Raw genomic sequence first — 21,477 nt, forward strand, 5'->3', positions numbered from 1 at the left:
GCAAGTTACCCTGTAGACAGCTGTGGCTCTGTCCTGCTGGAAACCACAGAGACTATGAGGAGCATGTGTCAGAGTTGCCCCATCCAGGGCCAAGGAAGCTGGGATCTCTCCCACCATGATCATTCCCTAGGGCTGCTGTAATGAAGTCTGCCCCACCCCATGGAATGGCTTAAAATAAGACATTCTTGCACAGTTCTGAAAACCGGAAGTCCGAGATCGAGGTGTCGGCAGGGCCACACTGCCTTCAACGGCTCTAGGAAAAAATTTTCCTTGCCTCTTCCTGGCTTCTGGTTGCTGCTGGCAATCCGTGGGGCTCTTTGGGTTCCAGGTTTGTCACTCTAGCTCTGCCTTGGTTGCTGCATGGTCTTTTTTGTCTGTCTCTCTTTGTGTTCATATGGCTTCCTTGTAGTGACAACAGTCATTAGGTTTAGGGCCTTCCCTAGTATAGTATGACCTTGTCTTGAGTAATTGCACCTGCAAAGACTGTTTCCAAATAAGGTCACACCCTGAGGTTCCTGGGGCATCAGAATTGTCCTATCCAGGGTCGAGGAAGCTGGGATATTTCCCAGCAGAGTCATTCCCTACAGCTGCTCTAATGCAGTCTCACCAACGGGATGGCTTCCAACAACAAATATTTGCTTGCAGATTTAAAGGCCGGAAGTCCAAGATCAAGGTGTTGGCAGGGCCACACTGCCTCTAAAGGCGCTAAGAAAAATCTTTCCTTGCCTTCAGAGGCAGCATGGGGAAATGCTATTCAACCCAGTACAGCCCCAATTCCCTTCACCCTTTATTCAAGAAATGTGTAGTGCACAAGCCCACAGCCCAGTGACTGTCTACCTCATTCACTCATTCCAGCCCTAATGGCCTTAGACTTGGTGACGTCCAACTTTCTGTCTCCTCAGCTCCTCACACATGCTGGTACCTCTGTGTGCAACACTCCCTCCCAATGTCTATGCATCTAATTTCTACTAATTTTCAGATCTGTACAGCTACAAGTAACAGGAATCTAACCCAAAGTAGCCTAGTGCCCTCAAAGCAGAAAACTCAGTGGTTCATGTAACAAAAAAGTCAGGCTTCAGATAAGGCTGGGTTTGGTTTTAAAGTATGCCTCACTGCTCTGTCTTGCTATTTGTGGGCGCAGGCCTGGACTCACATGGTTATGGGTGAAATCACAGCATCCTACCTAAAGGATTCTGGCTTCTCTCAGACCCTTGTCTACCCTTTAATCATCTCTGTCACCAGAGGATTACGGCATTGTGATTGGACAGGTCTGGGTCACATGCCAACATCTCAGACTAATGGGCAAACCTCATCCAATCTGCATGGAATGCATTTATCCAAAAGAAACAGGGCTGTGTTATCAAAGAAATAATAGTGGGTGTCAACTAAAATGTCTCCACTCATACGACATTTCTTCAGAGAGCACTTCCCTGACCTCAACTTAGTCCCATGACAGTCTCCTTCACGGATCTAATTATTTTCCCTCATAAAACTCATAATTTGTTTATTCTGTCTGTACAGTTGTCCCTTGGTATCCATAGGGTACTGGCTCCAGGACTCCCTACAAATACCAAAATCCTTAGATGCTTCAGTTCCTTACATATTAATAAAATGACATGGTATTTGCATATAACATATGTACATTCTCCTGTATATTTTAAATCATCTCTATATTTCTTATAATATCTAATGCTGTATAAACGCTATGTAAATCGTTGTTACATTGCATTGTTTAGGGAATAACGGCAAGAAACAAAGTCCATACATGTTCAGTGAAGACACTTTTTTTTCTAAATATTTTCAATTTATGGTTGCTGAAATCCATGACTGAATGTATTATTTCTTTAATATCTGCCTTACCCACTAGACTCTGAGCTCCTTGAGGGCAGAGATGATGCCTGGCTTCTTCACATCTGGACTCCCCGGCCCTTGCTCACCCTTGCTTGCTTTATCCACAGCAGGTGCTCAATAAATAACATAGAGTGGCTATGTAAAGAACTCAGTGATTATTCATTGCAATGAGTTGTGGTGCTGCGAGAAGCACCCAGGTGTCCCGAGTCCCAGCATAGCACTTGACATTATGGCCCCCCCCGCCAGCTGTGGTCCTCATGACTGGAGTGATAGTGGAGCCCAGCCTGGCATTCATGGTCGAAGCCCATCTTTGCAAGGTCTGTCGGCTGTGATGTTTTCCCTCCAACTCTTACCTATCTCATCTTACTGCCCAGGCTCAGTCAGTCTGGCTTAGTACAAAGATCACGGCTCTTAGCCGGAAGACCCAGGTTCAAACTGCACTTCTGCTACTTCATACTTCAGGCAAGGCCCTGAAGCTCTCCAAGACTGTATTTCCACACTACTTTTGAAAGGATATTTTCTTTGCTTTTACCTTTCATGATTATGCTATATTTTATAAATTCTTATAAAAGCTTTTATAAACCATTCTGGAACATGGTATAGCATAAATAAAATGTATCTGCAAAACAGAGATAATATTTACCACTCAGGACTGCAGGAAGGATTAGAGATGCATTAGGCAGTGCATCTGGTAGTGAGTAGCTGCTACTGTCATCATTAGCATTATTTTTGGTGAGGCTGAATCTCAACAAATACCTCTTAGGACATCAAGCAGGAAACAAATTTCCTTGAAAATGAATGTCACAGATATGAAAGGCCTACAAAAATAAATAAATAATCTCTGATCAGGACAAAATTCAGGGATATGGTCAGGCCATGGGAGAGGCCCTGTAGTAACCCAATCTGACCCCTCAGAATGGTTGAGAAAATGGAGTTGAAGGTGAAACTTCACGGACACATCATTCTAATTCTTTATGACCTAGCTAGAGAGATGACAGAACTAGAGGTGAGTAAGGTGAAACAGGAGGGCTAAACATTGCCAGGTGACTGCACAAAAAGGTTGAGAATCAAACAGCTTTGCTGTGAGCCACTGTGAGCACAAAATATGATGGGGAATAGTCCCACAATGCAAAGAATAAAATAAAATAAAATAAAACAGATATTTGCATTAGAGAATTTGAAACAACAAAACAAACCAAAGCTGCAGAGTGATCCAGGCTCTTCAGTAAATGAAGTGGGTGGATTCAAATAAATTTAAAAAAATTTCTTATTAATAAAAAAATAAAAAACATGAGATCTATTCCCCCCAAAAAGTGAAGGAGGGATAAATGGGATGTGATGAAACGGTATGTTTTTTTAAAATATCAATTGTGGCCAGGTGTGGTGCCTCACTCCTGTTTGTCTAGCACTTTAGGAGGCCAAGGTAGGCAGACTGCTTGAGCTCTGGTGTTCAGGACTAGCCTGGGCAATATGGTCTCTACCAAAAATACAAAAAAAAAAAAAAAAAAAAAGCTGGACATAGTGGCCTGTGTCTGTGGTCCCAGCTACTGCAGAGGCTGGAGTGGGAGGATCACTTGATCCTACAGGGTGGGGGTGGAGGCTGTAGTGAGCCGAGATGGAGCCACTGCACTCCACCCTAGGCAACACAATGAGACCCTTTCTCAAAAAAATTTATCAGTTGCGGCCAGGAGCAGTGGCTAATGCCTGCAATCCCAGCACTTTGGAAGGCCAAGGTGGGTGGATCACCTGAAGTCAGCAGTTTGAGATCAGCCTGGCCAACATTGCAAAACTCTATCTCTACTAAAAATATAAAAGTTAACCAGGCATGGTAGTGGGCTGCTGTAATCCCAGCTACCCAGGAGGCTGAGGCAGGAGAATTGTCTGAACCCAGGGGGCAGAGGTTACAGTGAGCCAAGATCACACCACTGCACTCCAGCCTAGGTGACAGAGCAAGGCTCCATTTAAAAAAAATAATAATAATAAAACAAAATAAAATATGAATTGTAAGAGGAATCAACCAAGGAAAAGATGAGTTCTCCATAACCACAAAGAAATGATGGGCATAATATTAATATCAAAAACAGAACAATAAAAGTTCCAAGAAAAGTTTATGTAGCAGCAAATGGGGAAAATGTAAAGGATCAGAAAGAATTCAGACAAAAATCAAAGATAAAATGTCACAGTGGTAAAAGCTACTTGTAAAAATATGTGACTGGAAATGAAGTCTGGGAGGTAAAGGAGAACTTTGATGGGACCAGAAACCTGCCAAAATTTAAAAATCTGTTTGTGGGCAGGCACAAGGATTAGAATCTGTTGGAGCCAGAAGCCGGAGCTAGTCCTCCCCCACACCAATTCTCCCACCCATTGGACATTTTCCAAGTAAGGAATGGTAGAAGAAGATGGGGGCTTGGCTGAAAAGCAGAAGTAGATCTTGCCGTCTTGCAGTTCTTCAATCACAAATAACTGCTGAAGGGAGAGGCCTGGTCTCACCTTCAAGACATTAAGACCAGATGTAAACCAAAACAAACTAAAACAGTAAACCAGCCCCAACCAGTCCAATTTCTGATCAGAATGAAGAAAGTAACCGTTATGCTAGCTGCCTGAAAGAAAAAAATTTAAGCCCAAATTCTGACATATGATAAAAATAGCAGAATATATTAAAAAGTAGGAGATTGTGAAATAAAAATTCAACAGAAACGATGTGACTGAATACAGACCAAGAGATGACACAGCTGATCACTGGCCATGGACTTTGAAATAACTATTATAAAGTATGTGAAAGAATCTGAAGGAAAATATTAATATGGGTAAAAATATGGGGAAAAAATAATGTGTCCTCTAAAATTAGAATAAAATGGAAATTTTAAAGCTGAAAAATACAATACCTGAAATGGAAAACTAATTGAATGAGCTTAACAGCAGATTGGACACAGTGAAAGAAAGAATTAGTGAATTTGAATACTGGCCAATAGAAATTATCCAAACTGAAGCAAAGAGAGGAAAGGAATTTTTATAGTAGAATGTTAGAGAGCACTGGGACAAGATTAAATGATCCCGCACACTTTAGAGTCTCAGAAGAGAAGGAGCAGGGAAATGGAATAGAAAAAAATATGTATTGAAAGGGTATGAAATATTTTTAGTTGGTAAAAAACATAAATTTAAAGATCCAAGAAGCTTAACCAACCCAAAGGAGGAAAAGTACAGTGAAATCATACCTAAGTGTATCACAGTCATCCTGCTGAAAACCAAAGAGAATGAGAAAAATCCTAAAAGCAGAGGTGGGGTAGACACCATATATTCAGGAAACTGGAGGATGCCCCTCAAGTAGTCTGCAAAATATTGTTTAGCACAATATATTTTATAAAATATTGTGAAGAGACTATTTAAGGCTAGAGAAAGAATCATCCAAAAAGATTAGAGAGAACAGTACTTGGTGATCACCTAGGACCAGGAGGAATATCCATCACCCAAGATAAAATTCATGATATCTGATAAACAAATTATATGCTCCCCATAAAAAACAGACTTCAAATATACAAGTACGAGAATGGAAAAAGATATACTATGCTAACACTTGTCAAAAAGAGCTGGAGTGACTATAGTAATATCATATAATGTAGATCTCAGAGCAAAGCATATTACCAAGAATAAACAAGTTTATCTGAGAAAGATAAAGAGATCAATTCATCAAGAGGACAGAACAATACTAAAGTTTCTTCACATAAAACAGAACTTGAGGCCTAGTCTGGTGGCTCACACCTGTAATCCCAGCACTTTGTGAGGCTGAAGCAGCTGAATTGTTTAGAGTCCAGAATTTGAGACCAGCCTGGCCAACATGGTGAAACCCCATCTTTACTAAAAATACAAAAAAAAAAAAAACCAGGCATGGTAGAGAGTGCCTGTAATCCCAGCTAATCGGGCAGCTGAGGCAGGAGAATCACTTGAATCCAGGAGGTGGAAGTTGCAGTGAGCCAAGATCACGTCACTGAACTCCAGTCTGGGTGACAGAGTGAGACTCCACCTCAAAAAAAAAAAAAAAAAAAAAAAAAAAAGAGAAAGCTCAAAATATCAAAATACATAAAACAAAAACTTATAGAACTGCAAGGAGAAATAGAAAATCCATAATTACAGTCAGAGAATCTTTCAATAATTAATATCACTAATAGACAAGAAATTACCAAGCACGTAGAACACTTGAACAATGCCATCAATCAACTTAACTGACATTTACAGAAAAAACTGGGTAGACAGATGCAAGAAAAATATATTTTAATTCATACCTCACACAATATACAAAAAGCAACCTAAAATGAACCATAGACCTAAGTGTAAAACTTTTTTTTTTTTAAATTTTTTATTGGATTTTAGATTTTGGGGTACATGAGCAGAGCATGCAAGACAGTTGCGTAGGTACGCACATGGCAGTGTGCTTTGCTTTGCTTCTCCCCTTCACCCACATTTGGCATTTCTCCCCAGGCTATCCCTCCCCACCTCCCCCTCCCACTGACCCTCCCCTTTTCTCCCCAATAGACCCCAGTGTTTAGTACTCCCCTTTCTGTGTCCATGTGTTCTCATTTTTCATCACTCACCTATGAGTGAGAATATGCAGTGTTTCATTTTCTGTTCTTGTGTCAGTTTGCTGAGAATGATGTTCTCCAGATTCATCCATGTCCCTACAAACGACACAAACTCATCATTTCTGATTGCTGCATAATATTTCATGGTGTATGTGTGCCACATTTTTCCAATCCAGTCTATTATCAATGGGCATTTGGGTTGATTCCAGGTCTTTGCTATTGTAAACAGGGCAGCAATGAACATCGTGTACATGTGTCCTTATAGTAGAACGATTTATAGTCTTCTGGATATATACCCAGTAATGGGATTCCTGGGTCAAATGGCATTTCTATTTCTAAGGCCTTGAGGAATCGCCACACTGTCTTCCACAATGGTTGAACTAATTTACACTCCCACCAACAGTGTAAAAGTGTTCCTTTTTCTCCACATCCTCTCCAGCATCTGTTGTCTCCAGATTTTTTAATGATCGCCATTCTAACTGGCGTGAGATGGTATCTCAATGTGGTTTTGATTTGCATCTCTCTGATGACCAGTGACGATGAGCATTTTTTCCTATGATTGTTGGCCTCATATATGTCTTCTTTCATAAAGTGTCTGCTCATATCCTTTGCCCACTTTTGAATGGGCTTGTTTGTTTTTTTCCTGTAAATCTGTTTGAGTTCTTTGTAAATTCTGGATATCAGCCCTTTGTCAGATGGGTAAACTGCAAAAATGTTTTCCCATTCTGTTGGTTGCCGATTCACTCTAGTGACTGTTTCTTTTGCTGTGCAGAAGCTGTGGAGTTTCATTAGGTCCCATTTGTCTATTTTGGCTTTTGTTGCCAATGCTTTTGGTGTTTTGTTCATGAAGTCCTTGCCTACTCCTATGTCCTGGATAGTTTTGCCTAGATTTCCTTCTAGGGTTTTTATCGTGCCAGGTCTTATGTTTAAGTCTTTAATCCATCTGGAGTTAATTTTAGTGTAAGGTGTCAGGAAGGGGTCCAGTTTCTGCTTTCTGCACATGGCTAGCCAGTTTTCCCAACACCATTTGTTAAACAGGGAATCCTTTCCCCATTGCTTGTTTTTGTCAGGTTTATCAAAGATTGTATAGTTGTAGATATGTTGTGTTGCCTCCGGTGTCTCTGTTTTGTTCCATTGGTCTATATCTCTGTTTTGGTACCAGTACCATGCTGTTTTGATTACTGTAGCCTTGTAGTATAGTTTGAAATCCGGTAGTGTGATGCCCCCCGCTGTGTTCTTTTTGCTTAGAATTGATTTGGCTATGCAGGCTCTCTTTTGGTTCCATATGAAGTTCATGGTGGTTTTTTCTAGTTCTGTGAAGAAAGTCAATGGTAGCTTGATGGGGATAGCGTTGATTCTGTAAATTACTTTGGGCAGTATAGCCATTTTCACGATATTAATTCTTCCTAACCATGAACATGGAATGTTTCTCCATCTGTTTGTGTCCTCTCTGATTTCATTGAGCAGTGGTTTGTAGTTCTCCTTGAAGAGGTCCCTTACGTTCCTTGTGAGTGTAAAACTTTAAACTATAAAATTTCCAGGAGAAAACATGAGATAAAATATTTATAACCTTGGGGTGGGCAAAGATATTTTTAGATATAATACTAAAAGCATGAGCCATAAAAGAAAAAAATTTGATAAATTTTATTTAGTGAAATTTAAAAATGTTGCATTTTTGAAAAACACTGTTAGAGGAAATTAAGACAGCCTCTTTCCTCTCCTTTCTCCTCCTAAAAAAACTAAAAACAAAAGCCACAGACTGGGACAAAATATTTGCAAGACAGATATCTAATCAAGGACTTGTTCCTAGGTTATGTAAAGAACTCCCAAAACCCAAAACCAAGTAAAGAACTGCCTGAAACTGGGCAATTTATAAAGTAAAGAGGTTTAATTGATTCCCAGTGCTGGATGATTTGGAAGGCCTCAGGAAAGTTACAATCATAGTGAAAGGCACCTCTTCACAGGGCGACAGGAAGGAGAAGTGCTGAGAAAAAAGGGAGGAGCCCCTTATAAAACCATCAGATCTTGGGAGACTCACTCACTATCCAGAGAACATCATGGGGGAAACTGCCCCCATGATTCAATTACCTTCACCTGGTCTCTCCCTTGACAAGTAAGGACATGGGGATTATGGGGATTACAATTCAAGGTGAGATTTTGGTGGGGACACAAAGCCTAACCATATCAACATTTAAACAGACACCAATAAAGAAGATACCACAGATCCATATAAGCACTTGAAAAGATGCTCAATATCATTACTAATTAGGGAAATGCAGATTAAAATCATGAGATACCACTATACTTCTATTAGAATAGCTAATGTTAAAAAGTCTGAAAATACCAAGGATATGCAAGAAATGTAGAGAAACTGGAGCTTTCATATACCACTGGTGGGAGTTTAAAATGCTACAACTTTGAAAAACAGTTTCTCTAAAAATCAATCACCAATGATTAAGCCATTGCATACTTTGGTATTTAACCAAGACAAATAAAACATGTCAATACAAAGCTTGCACACAAGTATTGGTGGCAGTTTTGTTTGTAATGGTCCACAATTATAAACAATGTAGATGTCATCAGCAGGTAAACTGATAAATTGTGGTATATCCACACAATGGAATACTACTCAGCAATAAAAAGGAATTAACTATCAATACATACTTCAGTATGGGCGAATCTCAAAATAATAATGCTGAGGGAGAAAAGACAGAAAAAATGAAATACCTTCTGATTCCATTTATATAAAACTCTAGAAAATTTAAAATAACTTAAAGTGACAGAAAATAAATTGCAGTTGCCAGAGAAGAGGGGAACTGAGAAAGCAAAAGAGAGGAATTACCAGGGGTACAAGGTAGCTTTTGAGGGTGATGGATATGTTCATTATCTTCATTCAGTGATGGCTTTATGGTGTAAACATACAGCACAATTTGTGACATGGTACATTTTAAATATACATTTATTTTATGTCAATTATATCTCAATAAAGCAGTTTGACAAAAGCTCCCCCTGCACCAAAAAAGTTAAGCACATTGGACTTGTGCATTCTATGTACTAAAATTACATTTCAATAAAATACTGTTTTAAAAAGTCATACACAAAACTTCAAGCAGGCAAGAACTCATAGGATAATGCCACTCATAAGCTCATTTTCTTCAATGAGCTTATCTTGAAGAGAATACTTGACAATGAAATATGCTGAAATAAGAATGAATCAAAAGAACTCAAGACAGAACAAGCCTTGGGATAAGCATTGAGTCATTAAATATAAAACTAAGACTAAATATCCATGAGAATTGTGGGTACAGAACCAAGTCCCAATGTCGTAACCTTGAAAATATAAACACATAGTTAAACCCACAGGGTGAGGAATGACAGAGAAACGTGAATATGTAATTTCTTCACATTTTATAGAAAAGAAAATCAAATGAAGGCTAAAATTTGAAATAAATTGCTAAACAACAAATTCTAGCCTCAAATGATTTCATAATTTTTTCCTCAACTTTAAAGGGATAACTTTAGAATGAGAAGCAGTTATGGTAAACAAGTTGTCATCTAAACCTTAACAGTTTCTTCAAATTTCATTTTCATTTAATTTTCTCCAGGCAAAATATAAATTATTTTATTAAGAATAATATGAAGAGTATGCATACAGTTTGTAAAAGAATTCCTATCTATTTTTGTCCTGGCTGCCCTATTGTTATGTCTGCATATATGTATAGAAATATATCCTGAATGATAGTTACCAAATATTAATTATGGCTTTCTGGAGAGTGTAAAATAAAGTGAAGGATTTTCCATTCTTCTATGTCCTCCTTCAGTGGCTTGAATTCTGTGTAATATACATGTATCACCTTTACAAAAACAATTAATTCATTATTCTTGTTTTTAAAAAACAATGCACACTCTAAGGTCAAAGAAGTTAGTGCTAATCCCAATGGCACCCCTAATTCACTGTGTGAATGGACGATTTGTTTTCATCTCTTGGTGTCTCAGTTCTCTCACCTGTATTGTGAAGGTAATATCGGCACCTAATCCTTTGGGTTAAGGTAGATTTAAATATGATAGTGTGTTTAAGTTGCTATGTACAGTATCCAAATAGCAGCCATGGACAGTGGAATTGCAGCTGAAGATGATGCCAAAAATCCAACGAGCCTCTTGAGCTCAAAATATCATAACATCATCAAACTGTACTTGAACTCTAAAAAGGGAGCTATGAGCAACATAGAGCAACTCCCGGGACCAAGTATCTGATTTTCAGAATTGCATCCTATCTATCCAGAGACCCCAGAGATGAAGGTCTCAGTTTCCTTCTGGTTCTTATTTCTTGAACCGGTAGTAGAATTTCAGGAGTTGTCAAGTGCACATTTCAAGATGGGGTGTTATTGAAGAGAAGTCTGATGAGCTCCCAGTGTGGGTGATTGGCCTTAACATAAGGAGAAATTTTTAGTAGTTGATCTCCAAACACAACCAGATGTTTCCTTGATGTTCACAATGGGATGTCTCCTTGAAGTCTTCCCTGGTACCCACACGGGGTCTCCAGAACAGCTTGGAGAAGTGACAAGCAAAAGACACTACTTTAGACAATTTCAGGAATTTTGACTTTGGAATAACTGATTTTTATTCATCTCCAAAATAGGCATCTTGTTGCTTTTGCAAGTAGATATATTTCAGGAAAGTGATCTGAAAAGAAAATCTAACTTCTTCATTGACATTCTTATAAAATTATAAATATATTTATCCCGGAGAAAAAAAAATACCAAAGTCAACATTTTTTTTAAACTGCCATGGGTGGCTAGGTTCAAGAGTTTTTGTTGATGCTAATAAAATGGGTGACATTTTTAAAGTTTCCAGAGCTTTGCAGTATTTTGCATGAATTCTAAGTTCCCTTTTTCCTCTCCTGCCAGGAAAGAATTATCTTCTTCAGGCAACAGAATTATCTTCCAGACTACATAATCTCCTGGCATTCCATTTTCAAATTTTGAAGTTCAGCTCTATTTTTTCACTTACATAAAAATAGTACTACTGGAGGTGGGCTGCAGCATTACGTTTTTTCAGTAATGACCATCATGTAAAAATGTGCTCTGGGGAGCACTATGGACAAATAGAAGCCTCCAGTGACCATTCTCCACCCTCCAACCTCCCACAGAAACACCAGATTGAACAATTAACCACACAAGGAGCCATCTTCATAAAAACTAAAATCAAGGGAGTCATCACAATACCTGGTTTCGACATCATATTAAGGAAAGAAGCACTGAAGAGGGTAGAAGAGACACTCTTAAATTGCTTACACCACCCCTCTCCCATCCCCCAGCAGCTGCCTTGTGGTATATAGAGAGACGATTTGTGTGCTTGGGGAAGAGAGAGTGCAGTGATTGTGGGACTGTGCATTGGAACTCAGTGCTGTACTGTCACCACGGAGAGCAACACAGGGCAGAACTCCGCTAATGCCCCTGGGAGGAAGGATTTAGACCAACCCTAGCCAGAGACTCATGGTCCATCACAGCAGCCAGGACTTGAGTTCCAGCTAGCCCTACTACTGTGGGCTAAAGAGCTCTGGGTTCCTACATAGTCTAGGCCACAAGGACCGCAATTCCTGGGCAAGTCCTGGTGCCATGCTGGGCTCAGAGCCAGTGGACTTTGGTGCATGTGGCCTAGTGAGATATCAGCTGGGAGGCAAAGAGGACTTTGAATGAATCCTGACAGGATTCATCACCTGCTGACTAAAGGGTCCACGGTCCCTGAATAATCAGCAATGGTAGCCAGGCAAGCCAGGCACTTGCCACAGGCCTTGGGTGAGATCCAGAGCCATTCTAGCTTTAGGTGTGACTCAGCACATTCCCAGCTGTGGTGGCCATGGGTAGAGACTCCTTCTGCTTGAGTAAAGGAGAGGAGAGAATAAAGGGGCCTTGGTCTTGCAACTTGGGCACCAGCTTGGCCACAGTGTGGTAAGACACTAAGTAAGCTTTTGCAGTCCCCAATTCCTGACATTTTGATGGCATTTCTAGACCTGCTGTAGGCCAGGGAGGAGCCCACTTTCCTGAAAGGAGAGACCTAGGCCTGACAGCATTCACCACAAGCTGACTGAAGGGCCCTTGGGCTTTGATTAAACAATTTTGGTAGCCAGGCAGTACCACCATGGGCCTGGGGCAGTGGTGGCCAACAGGAGTCCTTCTGCTTAAGGAAAGGAGAGGGAAGAGTTGGAAGGGCTTTATCTTATGGCTTGGGTGCCAGCACAGCCATAGTAGAATGGAGCACTAGGTAAATTCCTAAGGTTTCCAACTACAAATGCTGGCTCCCTGAAAGCATTCCTGGACCTGTGGTGGGCCAGGAGGGGAGAAAGGACACCTTCCTGAAAGAAAGGACACAACCCTGGCTGGATTCACCACCTGCTGACTGAAGAGCCCTTGGGCATTAAGTGAACATCAGCAGTAGGTAGGCCATAGTCATCACAGGCCCTGGGTGAGACCTGGTGCTATGTTGTTTTCAGGTATGACCTAGCACAGCCCCAGTGGTGGTGGCCATAGGAGTGCTTGTGTCACCCCTCTCCCAGCTCCAGACAGCGCAGTTGAGAGAGGGAGGGAGGAAGGGAGGGAGAGAGAGAGAGAGAAAGAGAGAGGAGAGATCCTGTTTGTGGAGAAAGTATGGGAAGAGAACAAGAGTCTCTTCCTAGTAATCCAGGGAATTTACTCAGATCTTATCCAAGACCACCAAGGCAATACTTCTACAAGTCTGCAACAGTCATGGTGTTACTGGGCTTAGGGTGATCTCTAGCTCAGATACAACTGCAGTGACCAAAGATTTAGATCACAATACTCAATTCCCTTTGTATATTTGAAAGAACGACAGATACAAACAAGCCCAGACTGCAAATACAGCAATAAATACCAAACTCTTCAATGGCAGAACATCAACAAATATCCACAAGCATTAAGACCGTCCAGGAAAACATGACCTCACCAAATGAACTAAATAAGGCACAAGTGCCCAGTCTCAGCATGACAGAGATATGTGACCTTTCAGACAAAAATTCAGAATAGGCGTTTTGAGAAAGCTCAATGAAATTAATGATAACACAGAGAAGGAATTCAGAATCCCATCAGATAAATTTAACAAAAAGATATTTTAATAAAGCAGAAATTATAGAGCTGAAAAAATGTATTTTATACAATGATAAAGGGGTCAATTCAGCAAGAGGATATAACATTTGTAAATATATATGCACCCAACGCTGGAGCACTCAGATATAAAAGCAAATATTATTAGAGCTAAAGAGAGACATAGATCCTGATACACTAATAGCTGGAGCCTTCAACAGCCCACTCTCAGCATTGGGTAGATCATTCAGACAGAAAATCAACAAAGAAACATCGGACTTTATCTGCACTACAGACCAAATGGCTCTGATAATATTTACAGAGTATCTCATCCAATGGCTACAGAATACACATTCTTTTCCTCAGCATTCTTGAGGACTGATCATACATTAGGCCACAAAACAAGGGAGAAAACTGCAAACTGTCCATCTAACAAGGGATTAATAACCAGAATATATAAGAAGCTCAAACAACTCAACAGGAAAAATCCAACAATCCAATTCTTAAAATGGGCAAAAGATCTGTATAGACATTTCTCAAAAGAGGATTAAAAATGGCAAACAGGTATATGAAAATATGCTCAACTTCATTAATCATCAGACAAATGCAAATCAAAACCACAATGAGGTATCATCTCCTCTCAGTTAAAATGACTTTCATCCAAAAGACAGGCAACAACAAATGTTGGCAAAGATGTGGAGAAAGGGGAATCCTTGTATGCTGTTGGTAGAAATGTTAATTACTACAGCCACTAAGGAGAACAGTATGGAGGTTCCTCACAAAAATAAAAATAGAATTACCATATGATCTAGCAATCCCACAGTTAGGTATGTACCCAGAGGAAAAGAAATCAGTATATTGAAGAGATATCTGCACTTCTATGTTTATTGCAGTGTTGTTCACAGTTGCCAAGATTTCAAAGAAACCTAAGAGTCTATCAGCAGATGAATGAAGAAAATGTGGTACATATACACAATGGAGTACTATTCAGCCGTAAAAAAGAATGAGATCTTGTCATTTGCAACAACAACAGATGGGACTGAAGGACATCATATTAACTGAAATATACCAGGTGCAGGAAGACGGACTTTGCATGTTCTCACTCATTTGTGGGAACTAAAATTTAAAACAGTTGAACTCATGGAGATAGAGAGTAGAGTGATGGTTACCAGAGGATAGAAAGAGTAGTAGGAGACTGGGGATGGGGTGGGAATAGTACGTGGGCACAGAAATATAGTTAGATAGAATGAATGAGTCTAGTATTTAATAGCACAACAGGATAACTACAGACAATAATAATTAATTATATATTTAAAAATAACTAAAAGAGTATAATTGGAATGTTTTTAACACAAAGAAATGATAAATGCTTGAGGTGACAGATACTTCATCTACCCTGATGTGATTCTCATGCATTGGATGCTTGTATCAAAGTATCTCATGTACCCCACAAATATATACTCCTACTATGAATCCATAAACATTAAAAAAAGTTTTTAAATGTACTCTGATCCCCCAAATTATTCAATTGTGTAAAAAGAGTGCTAGAGCCTACTCTATCAATTCCTTATGCTCAAACTTTCATAAAACTTGCTCGCTTAAAATTAGTAATATATGTGCCTGAAAAAGTAATATATGTGTTTCTTACTCAAAACTTACTGAGTTTCAGTAACAAACTGAACAAAAGCTTAGTCAAGTCAAACACCATAATATTTGGCACCCCAGCCTCTTCCAAAGTCCAGAACCGGGTCTGCCAAGAGAAGCTTTTACAGAGGCTCCCCAAGAATGAAAGGGAACCCAGTAGCTTCTCAGTTCTCTTTTGATTCTGCAAACAAGTCCACAGGAGACCTCTTGTCTGCTTTGTTGAAGGCAGAATGGCAAACAAGACAGGAAAAAGAAGATGAATACCATGAATGGACAGGACAGAAAAAAGAAGATGAATTAATGTTGAGGGGAAGCTAAAGATGTTGTGGATTAAAGACACCAACTTCCACTAGATCTGAATCACAAGAATAGGCAAAGCTATGGGCTGTGATGCAAATGAAGACTTTGTGGTCCCAACCATATTTAGAAATCTGCCATTAAAGAGGCAGAGAAGGCATCTAACAGCATACGCAATCCCAGAGAACAAGGGGAAGGGAAGCAACAGGGAGAAAAGTTACTTTATCAAACATTGCTGTGCATTGTGACTTGATCCTGGTTCCACTCTCATTAGAAACAGTCTCTTTCTTCAGCTGCAATAGACTCTTAGGAAAATATGCTCCCTCGAAAATACATGCAAATGCCACATGGAAGTGGCCTCAGACCTACACTCCTTTATTGGATTAATTCGATTCCTGACTTACTCTTCTGCTCTCATCTAACTTCTAATTTCTTGAACTCAAAGTGTTACCTGCATGAGCGAATTCTCTCTGCTCATGCCCTACTTCAGAATCACTTCCTCCACACATCTTCCCTGACTGTGGTTCTCCCCTCAACTTCCAAGTGCTGTGCTCCCCCTAGTATTGCTCTTCACATCATGTGTCATGATGGGCTGTGGACTTGACAGGCTCTCTACCAGACCTTGAGCTCTGTGGGAGCAGGTGCTGGATTTTGTTCACTGTTGCATTCACCTGTGCTTGGCCCATTGAAAGTATTTAATCATTTCTTGAATATGCAGTCAACAGCATATACAGAATACATCGGTATTCTCCGTGTTGCTACAGAAATTTCACTTGTGCCCCCACACCCACCCAACTGTATGCAGTTTCCTTCTATTTTTCCATTGCTCCCATTTGGGTCCAACTCTATGACAGCAACTTCTAGATGGAATTGTCCATCTAGAAGGTAACTCTAGGCCAAGCATGTGTTTTGGGATAATTGCAGCTTTTTTTTTTTTTTTTTTAGTGGAGATGTAAATATTAATGGTGAAACTATCTGATAAAGAGGGCCATCACTCAAGATACAAAGTGGGGCTTTCTACATCTTAAGGGTCTCTGAAAAGTAGAGACTCTTTTTTTTTTTTTTTTTGAGATGGAGTTTCGCTCTTGTTACCCAGGCTGGAGTGCAACGGCACAATCTTGGCTCACCGCAACCTCCGCCCCCTGGGTTCAGGCAATTCTCCCTCCTCAGCCTCCTGAGTAGCTGGGATTACAGGCACGCACCACCGTTCCCAGCTAATTTTTTCTATTTTTAGTAGAGACGGGGTTTCACCATGTTGACCAGGATGGTCTCGATCTTTTGACCTCGTGACCCACCCGCCTCGGCCAAGTAGAGACTCTTAAAATGTACAAAACATCATGTGGCTGTGTTAAGAGGAGGAACTTCACTGCAGTTTTCAGAAGCCAAAGCCGAGAGGCTCTGCAACGTTTGAAACACTTGAGAGCTGCGGCAATAGAATAGAGCAATATTTCTAGAGGGACAGGGCAGAGTGGTAGACTGGGTGGGCCAGCAGACCTGGACTTAAATGACACAGGAAAAAGGAGGGCAAAGAGAAAGGAGGAGAAGAGAAAGAGATGGGGATTGGAATCAAAGACAGAGATGGAATTCAATTATTAGAATAAATACATACACAATAACTTGGAATAAATAAATACACAATAAATCAATCCCCTTTCCATTCTTTTCATCTTTTTTTTCTTTCTGCTTTCTGTTCCTTCCATCTTTTTAAGGAAAAAAATCATTTTCCTTAAGGCAAAAAAATACAGAAAGAATGGAAAGTGGGTTGATATGCTGTGTAATTTCAAGTTTTTAAAATATTACATGCTTATTGGAGAAAAAATAATAAAGAAAAAAATAAATGCTCTCATAATTTTTTACCCATTTTTTTCTGTAATTCCTTCTCACCTTTCTATTCACATATAAGAGCTTTTATACAGATTTATATTTTGCATATTGCTTTTGAGTCCATCTTTGTTTTATACACAAGAGGATGCAGTTCAAAATTTTTTCTACCAAAAAACCAAATGTCCATTACTATTTGAACAAAATTGCTTTTTCTTTACCTTTTTTTTTACCTTCCCCTAAATATTGTCAGCTGCGTGTTTCATGTACTGTTTCTGCTCTACGTTTTCTGTGTTGTAGCCCAGCAGTGAAGAGCCCAATTCTGGAATCAGACAAGCCAAGGTTGGAAACCCAGCCCATTGATAAGCTCTGTGGCATTGGGTGTGTTCTGTAAAATCTCTCCAACTTTTAACATCTGTAAAACTTCATAGTATTATTATAATTCTTTATAGTATTCATTGGGTTGTTAATGATAAAGCATTTTCACCATTTCTGGCACATACTGATAATTCAATAGGTACTAGTCACTAATGTTTTTATAACCTCATTGCTCTGTTAGAATTTGCCCTTCAAAAAAGTATTTTCTGATACCTCTTATGTACCAGAAACTGTGGCAGGCCCTGGTGTGACAGGGAAGAACAAGAAAGTGCTTCTCATCCACCAGTTGGTGTGTGTTATCTTTATTTATTTTAGAACTGCCCCAGTACACACACACACACACACACACACACACACACACACACACACACACACACAATTCCCCAGCTATTCTCCTTTCCACTGGAACTCTGCTAAAGTGCTTGCTCTGGTGTTCTAGCTGTTTTGAAAGGCAGTAAGGGTTTCACCACCAATCCTTAAGGAAAATCAGATGAAAAGTACAACCATAAGAGACATGGGCAGCAACAATAGCTCCAGAATCCTGTTATTATCATTATCCCTTATCCTGGATATGGAGTTTCCGATGTTCTGGGTCCACTGGAACAGAGGCACTAAAATAGCCTCCTTCCCTTCTACAATGTCCTCCCTCCCTGAGAAAGTACCTTCTCTCGCAGATTTCACTTTCAGTACTTCAGCTGAAGGGAAGAGTACAAAACAAGCATAATTTTCATACCCTCAACCTCAAAAGCCTGGATAAATTCCTTCTGCCTACAACCTTGGAGATCTGGAAGTTATCTCTCGGTCCCAGGAAAGATGACTTCGGATTTTATCTCAGTAGGTACCCCAGACTCACACAAGTAACAAGGATTCTCTGCCTCCTTTTGGAGAAAAGACATACATTCTGCCCCATTCATAGGGGCAAAATGCTTACCTAGGAAGTGGAACCCCAGGGTGAATAAGTACTTGCCATCTGCTATAAACTGGTCCTTAAGGTCAATGCAAATATGGCCTCCCTCCTGTGCAACCACCCTGGGCCCCTCTGAAGCTCAAAGCTGGTTCCCTTCTCTCCCAGTGAAGATCTTGTTTATATATTAAAATGGTTAGAAAGACAGTATACTTCCCCAGAAGGAAACTCCCAACCGTCCGATTTTATTTACCACATAGTCAAATGGAATAAAATATAAACTTGGTGTCAGGGAGAATTAACCCAGGTTGATAAGCCTGGATGTCACGATGTGCAGGTCTGGCCATGTTTATGGCCTCCCAATCCCCAAATAGAAGCCTTGAGAACTTGGTTCTGGAGCAAATTCTGCCCTATCCTGCACATACAAGAGAAATAAATATTTGAAAGGTATGCATTACATGCCTTCTGTTTTCCCATTGCAGGTTTTCACATTACAGCTCATGCAGAAAAGTATAATCATCAGATTCCTGGCAGTACTGAAAGCTGAGGGGATGGACACCTTGGATTGAGGTTGAAGATTCTCTGGGGCAGCAGGCTAGGGGCTCTAAATGCAGAAAGAAGGAACAGAGAGAGAGAGAGAAAGAGCTGTGCCCTTGGGCACCTCAAAGAAGGCATTATACATATGATTTCTCATTCATTCCTCTTACAAACTGTATGTCTTAAGGTGAGGAAATGAAATTCATAGAGGTTAAATGACCTGTTCTTTCTGTCCCCCGTGGGTACCTGGAAACTTCTACTCATCTTTGATGACTCAGTTCAGATACCTCTTCCTTCATTTATAGATACCCCTGTGCCTCTCAACCCTATAGCTCTCACAGACACCTCTAAAATAGCAGATTACATGCAGGCTGACTGCCTGGGTCTGAATTCCAGCCTCATAACTTCAGAAATTTGACTCTTTTAGCAGGTTATTTAAACACTGTGTTTCATTGTCTTTACGAAATGGGAATGTTAGCAATTCTTATCTCATTGAGTACTTAGGTGGATTCACTGAGTTAATACATGAAAAGCAGTTAGGGAAGTGCCTGGCAAATAGTAAGCATTCAATAAATGTGGATGATAATGATTTTTTTTTTTTGAGACGGAGTCTCGCTCTTATTGCCTAAGCTAGGGTACAATGGCGTGATCTCGGCTCACTGCAACTTCCACCTCCCTAGTTTAAGCAATTCTCCTGCCTTAGCTTTCTGAGTAGCTGGGATTACAGGCGCCCACCACCATGCCTGGCTAATTTTTCTACTTTTAGTAGAAATGGGGTTTCACCAGGTTGGCCAGGCTGATCTCTAACTCCTGACCTCAGGTAATCCGCCCGCCTCAGTCTCCCAAAGTTCTGGTATTACATGTCTGAGCCTCCATACCCAGTCTATTATTATTATTCTTATTAGGCACTTATTATGCTGAGTTCCTTGAGGATAGGAAGAGTATCTTATTCATGAAAACAGGACCTTGTCAGTCTTGTTACATGCATCCAATGCCTGAAACAGAATCTGACAAGAAAGACACTAAATAAATATTTATTGAATCTTTGGACAAATGCATTAATGAATGTATCCCTTTCTATTCAGTGCCCAGCATCAAGTAGTTGTCCAATTTGTATTTGGTTGATGTAATAAATTAATAAATGAACCTCACAGGTGATTTAAGCCCCTAGATACTCCTTACACCTTGCTCATCCTGGTAGCTTCTTGCAGAAAGGGCATAGACTTTTGTCTTCAAAGTACTTGAAAGGAACAACAGCCTAGGGTTATGCAGATTTCCAAAAATCCAGCCATGGAGAGCACCCATAACTTTAATAAGCACCCTCGAGGTTAGCTGGAGTCCCTCAGTGAGGAGCCGAAGCTAATTTGGCACTTTTTGGCCTTCCGATGCACTTTCAATAGAAATGAAAAGAACGCTGATTTCCCCTGAGACCTATAAATAATTCAGTCCCATTTGTGTGTCTTTGAATCTCGTTTTGCAGGAACCGTACAAAGGTCAGGGCCAAATAAATGTCTCTTCAATGTTTGTGCATAATGTCAAAGAGTATTTTTAGGGTAAATGGTGTTCAGAAAAGAACTGAAGAGAAACGGTGAGGTAATTGTGTTCCAGTGCAGATATTCCCGAGCGGATTAGCGTGGGTTTTCCCGACAGCCCCCAGAGCCGGCAGCTCCTGCCTGCATTGCTAACCTGGAGGGGGGTTGATGAAGACTTTATTGGCCTCAAAATGGCGTGGTGCAGCTTAAGCTCTTCCCAAGTCTAGAAGTGGTGCCAGAACAGTTTTTGTCCTAGTTTCTTAAGCCTACAGATTCTAGCAGGATTTAAAAAAAAAGAAAGAAAGAAAAAAAGAAAAGCTCCTTCTTGCATAAGAATTAAATGCAGCAATTAACTAACTAACCTGGGAGAGTGCAGTGGACAAGACCATAGGCTTTGAAGCCAGGCAGCCCAGCATCTTGGCTCTGTCGCTCTCTGGTTGTGTGATCTTGGGCAAAATACCTCAACCCACTGAATGTTAGTTTCTCTATCTATAAAATGGAAGTACTAGCAAAACCTACGTCAGAGGGATATTGTGAGAATTATAGTAGATAATGAAAGTACAAAGCTTAACATCGTGCTTGGCACAAAGAGCTCCTTAAAATTAGATATTCTTTTAAATATGTTTTAGGCTGTGGTTTGCAATGGCTCTTTCTCCACATGCATGATCTGGTTTGGATCTGTTAGGGATTCCTCAAGAATCCTGGTTTGTTGATGGTGTTCTGCTACTTGTTCTTTTTTTTATTCTGTTGCTCTATATATTCTCTCACATATCTTCTGTCTCCCCTTTCTCTCTTGTTATTTCATGGGATCTCGAGTGAGAAGCAGTCAGAAAGAT

Source organism: Callithrix jacchus, chromosome 12 (genome assembly GCF_049354715.1).
Source record: "Callithrix jacchus isolate 240 chromosome 12, calJac240_pri, whole genome shotgun sequence".
NCBI lineage: Eukaryota > Metazoa > Chordata > Mammalia > Primates > Cebidae > Callithrix > Callithrix jacchus.